Here is a 5,314-nt window from a genome sequence, read left to right as displayed (position 1 = left end):
CAGTCCCGACGTGAAACACGGGGACTCTCGAGAACTGACCGGGAGTCAGTGGATTACCTTCCATGACACGATGATGACATCAGAACAACTGAAACGATTTAGTATCACGTTAACTGTTAAGGCGGGAGATCTGTCTTTTTTTACTTTATAGTGAAAATTATTTATTTATTTATTTATTTAGTTAATATAATAGCATTATAAACATATTTATGTATTTATTATTTTATGTACTGAAAGTACATTACGTTTTTTTTTTTGCATACCAAGCATCCATACAAAAGGGTCAGTTACAATAAGTGTCAGTTACAATAATAAACTAAAATAGAAATATAGCTGGCCTGCCATTAATGTTAATAATAAAGAGAATGAATGAATGAAGCAACATATCTACATAAGACTAGGCTATACAGACAATAAAAAATAATAATAATAGTGAAATGTCGATATGAAAAATCATCCACAGCCCTCCCCTAGACAAACAAAGAGTGACATTTTAGAGTTTTCCAAAGTGATTTCTCTAACTTTATAGCAATGAAATGTGGCTCCAGTGTTACACTCTTACTTTTGGAAGCCATGTTTGTATGTGTTTGGCTTTTCTTATGAGAATATGTTTCTGACGTGTATTCAGACCAGACTTTCTGTTTAGAGCCTGATAACTTTCCAGGTTACCCTGATTTTTACTTTCATTTTCCCAATGTTATGAGTAGGGGGTTTTGTGAGATTAGGTTTTGTTCAGCAGAAACAATTTTGTGAAACAATGAAACTGATTCCTCTCTCTGTCTCTATATATGCCATTTTCATATTCCCTGAAACCTGTTGATAAAATGGCTCTGGTGGAAACCCAGTCCACTCAGTCCATATCAGGACAGCATATCAGCATCACTATTAACAACAATTTCAGAAATAGAGATGCAACTAGCAGGAGTTTTCAACCTTTACAGACCTAGTGACCCCCCAAAAAGTTACTTGAACTTCCTGTTATTTGAAACCAGAACATGGTTTAAAAATACATTTGATTATTGTTCAGTCAGATTTCAGTTCTCCATACAAGACACAATAGTATAATCCTTTCAAATTATTCTTTTGTGAAAAATACATAAACGCAGACTGTGTGCAGTGTGAGCAGGTGGTACTGGAGGCCATCTTAAAATCAATACAGATTTATATGCCCGTATGGCCTAATTTGACATATACGAGAGGGGGAAAAGGCCACTGCACATTGCCAAGTGGCTCTCTACAACTAGCCAGATCTTCTGGAGATTTATATGTCATAATAGGATTGTGAGTAAGCGCTGCTTGGCTGTGTGAATTTATGTGCCTGATTTGTCTGTCCCACTCATAGCACTCGTTCTATCTAATTCACACACTTAAGGGCTCGCAATGGACAAATGTAATTAGAGCGGAACATAAACATATGGTAGCAACAGAGAGTTTAAGACATTAATCCTCGCTATTAGGTACGGTTGGATCAGTTCTGTGCACAGCGAGTTTCCATGTAGTCTCCATTTGTGTTTTTATCTTTAAGAGACACCCCATAATGAATATTCTGTCATCATTTCTTACCTTCATGCCATTCCAAACCCATAAGTCTTTCTTTCCATCTTGGAATGGCAAAAGGGGCATTTGTGCTGCTCTCTATGGGGACCATGCAGGGCATGGCAAGCACCAAAAAGTACTAAAGCATCATACAAAACCCATAAATCTGTCCTATTACACTATTCCAGGTAATCCTAAAGTCAAACAAGCTTTGTGTGAGGAACAAACTGAATTAAAGTTGTTATTCACTGAAAATTTTGCTTGATAACTGGTCACCATTCACTTTCATTGTATGAAGAGCAGCTTGGACATTATGCTATAAATCTTTATGATATTTATGATATTTATCCATGTGGTGAATTTTTAAGAATAAGGTTTAATTTAGATAAACGTGTACATTTTGTCAAGAAGTATTTTTTACATTCTGAATTTGGGACAGAATGATTACAAAGAATGTAATACCTTGAAAATCCATTCTAAATTTGGGGTTTTTATGCAAAAAAGAGAGAGGTTGAACGTGTGTGTAATAATATTTTGATCAGAGGTATAGTTTTATTTAAACAAATGTAGATTTGTTTAAGTTGCTCGTTTTGTGACATTTAAAAATACATTTATTTTTTTAAAGCGTCTAAAAAAAAGGAATGCCATAAAACACTCTGAATATACATATAAATATACATCGATACACTCTGAAAAAATGCTGGGTTAAAACAACCATTTCTGGGGTATTTGGCAACCCAGCGCTGGGTAAATATTGGCCATAACATATAGATATTGATTAACCTTCCTTTAAATTATGATAAATTATACATTTCTAATTTGTATTATATTATAGGCCTATATATATATTACACACACGTTATCAAGTTATGGAAATACTTTGTCTGCAATTTTCACACACACAACTATCTGCATAGCTACAAATAAAACAATGTTCATATGAGATGATTTTCAGAGCTACTGTGTTGCTGTTTTCTTGGGGTCTCATAGTGTTGCTGAGGTTTTAGTCAGCATGTTCACTGCTTATGGCTGAGTCTTAAGTATTTAATTAGTGCCAGCCATGGCTAATCTCTCTCTTCAGCACACACACATAAACACACACACACACATAAACACACACACACACACACACACACACACACACACACACACACACACACACACACACACACACACACACACACACACACACACACACACACACACACACACACACACACACACACACACACACACACACACACACACCTCAACATGTGACCCCATCACCGGTCACTACAGGATTACCCAATCTCTCTAGCATGCTTAAACACATGGTAGCCTGTACAGAGGAGGACTTGTGGGTGGCAGGACTTCTTTAAATATGTAGTGTAGTTTCTCTGAACAGTTCTGTGCTCTGTGTGTCCAATGTGTAAAATATTTAACTGCACACCACATGGCATATTTATAACCTAGCTTTGAATTTGTATGCATATAAATAAAATGTAACCTATGCAAATAAGGTCTTAATATATTAGTCAATAAAAATGTTTAGTCAGCCTAAAATTAAATGTAGCCTATATGTGCGTGTTTTAAATCAGGGATCTTCACCAGAAGGTGATCCTCATGGGTCCTGATACTTAAAGTTTGATTCTAAACTAAATGTGTGTGTTTTTTTAAATAGCCTACGCAGTTCGAATTTTTTCATGAACATATCAGTGGGGGTCCCTGCTCTGTCTCTATCACCTCTTCCACTAGAGGGCAGCCTTTACCGTAAACGTGCAACGAGATGTTGTTGATATTCATAGTTCGGATTTATGCAAACATGAATGAGCTTTTACGATTATTTATGACTTGCAAAGATTTGTTTGTCAGTTGACGAGAGAGAGAGAGAGAGAGAGAAAACTTAATTCACAGAGTTGTTCACAGAGAATGCGAATGGATTATGTGCTCCCTCTAGAGGACGAACCGAATATATTTTTCACCTTTGATACAAAAACACTTGACTTTATTTTAATATTGATATAGCCTACACAACACCAAACCTGTTCATTAATCACAATACCTAATAATAATAATAATAAGTATTATAATATGTTTTTTATAGCATTTTTCATTAACTTATTCGACATATATTTTTTCTTTCTTTCATTTTTTCAGTCGGTTTTCATTAAAGTCATAGTAGCCTACTCTTATTTTGACAATTTACAGAAACAGAAGCAATATTTTTTTAGCGGCAGGTTTGGATTTCCCTTGACAGCTGAAGAAGAACTGACGTCCACGTGGATTAACGGAAAAGAGGAAATTACGCATCCAAATCATCGGTAAGCAAACATTTCAGAGAAGCCAATCATTTTTATCTCATTAATATGGTTTAATCTTGTAATCCTTCAGATAAAGAATTAAGGCAATGAATAAGATAAAGATTTTTGGCTTGTCTGGGCAAATTTTCATTGTTGTGGGCGTGTGCATTAAGGCCCTAGTTTTTATTTGCTACATACCGCAGTGGGTAGAATTTATTGTTGAGGATAACCCCTTGAGATGAAACATCTCGTTTTCGAAGGGGTCCTCGAGACAAAGATAATACATTCACTCTCATTAAAGCTCTACCTCATTCCGCCTCGCCCGGCCCACCAACTCCTTATTGGAAACAAATCCATATATAAAACATATTGCTACAAAAATATATTTTTGAAGGAATGCAATGATGTGACCAGGCAGGCTATTCCAGTCTGAAGGGGCTTTGAATTTAAAGGCACGTCTACCACTCTCTTTGAAGATGTTTGGCATATAGTGAAGGAGAGATATTCAGTGTCTCAATCTATAGCTGGGTCTATATGGAATTAAATATTCCTTCAGGTAAGAAGAAGAATTATAATACACACATTTAAAAATGACCTGATACCAGTGATACTGTCTTCTGGCTTTTGGTGATAATAAGTTCAGGGAGTCATACATTATTACACAGTGGTGAGTAGTAAAAGGACATCTCAGCACAAATCTACATATATTATTGAAAGCAACATTCAATGCCTTCAAGTTTGATTCTGATGAGTTTTGATAGACAACGTCCGTATAGTCTAACATGGGAAATTTTAACTGACAAAATTCTTAATCTAATCAGTTGAGTGAAACAGTTAATAGAGCGATACAATATTCGTAAATTACAATTCATCTTTTTTTACAACAGAATTGATATGACACGTAAAGGAGAGTTGTGAGTCAAGCCAAAAGTTCATCAACTTGTACAAGTTGAGTATCGTCTAGGAATATGAGTGAAAGATTGTTATCTTGATTCATTGAAGCTGAGCTGGTGGGGAACAATATGCTATGACTTTTTCTTATTCAATAGAAAAGGGTTGGATTGGAACCAAAGTTGAATAGCATTAAAGTTAGATTGCAATGAGGATTGAATCTTAGAGACAGACACATTAGATGTGTAGATCACTGTGTCATCTGCATATAGATGGATACAACAGTCTGAGCAAATTAGAGGAAGATCATTGATAAATAAAGAAAATAGAAGGGGCCTTAAGGAAGAGCCTTGAGGGACACCTTTGTCCATTATTAAGGACTGTGATACACACAACCATGAAAAGAAACACGCTGTCGTCTACAGTGGAGGTAAGAATTCAACCAGAGAAGAGAATTTTTAGAAAGGCCTATCGCATATAATTTGTCGAGAAGCATATAGTGATCGACCATATCAAAGGCCTTAGTGAGATCTATAAACATTGCACCAGTTGACATGTTATTGTCTAAGGAAGATGAAACATCATTGGTAAATTTTAGAAGAGCA

General features: G+C 35.6%; 1 protein-coding gene across 1 annotated transcript in view; it reads right to left on the bottom strand.

Annotated features, from left to right (window-relative positions):
• The window catches only part of LOC130081856 (cytochrome c oxidase subunit 6A, mitochondrial), a 297,336-nt gene that overhangs the window by 96,918 nt on the left and 195,104 nt on the right, over nucleotides 1-5,314 (bottom strand). The gene's annotated exons all lie outside the window — the stretch shown is intronic.

This window comes from Rhinichthys klamathensis, unplaced genomic scaffold (genome assembly GCF_029890125.1).
Source record: "Rhinichthys klamathensis goyatoka isolate OS25496 unplaced genomic scaffold, OSU_Roscu_1.1 h1tg000040l_1, whole genome shotgun sequence".
Taxonomy (NCBI): Eukaryota; Metazoa; Chordata; class Actinopteri; order Cypriniformes; family Leuciscidae; genus Rhinichthys; species Rhinichthys klamathensis.
The sequence above is the reverse complement of the archived record's forward strand: the minus strand, read 5'-3'. Positions and strand labels throughout refer to the sequence as shown.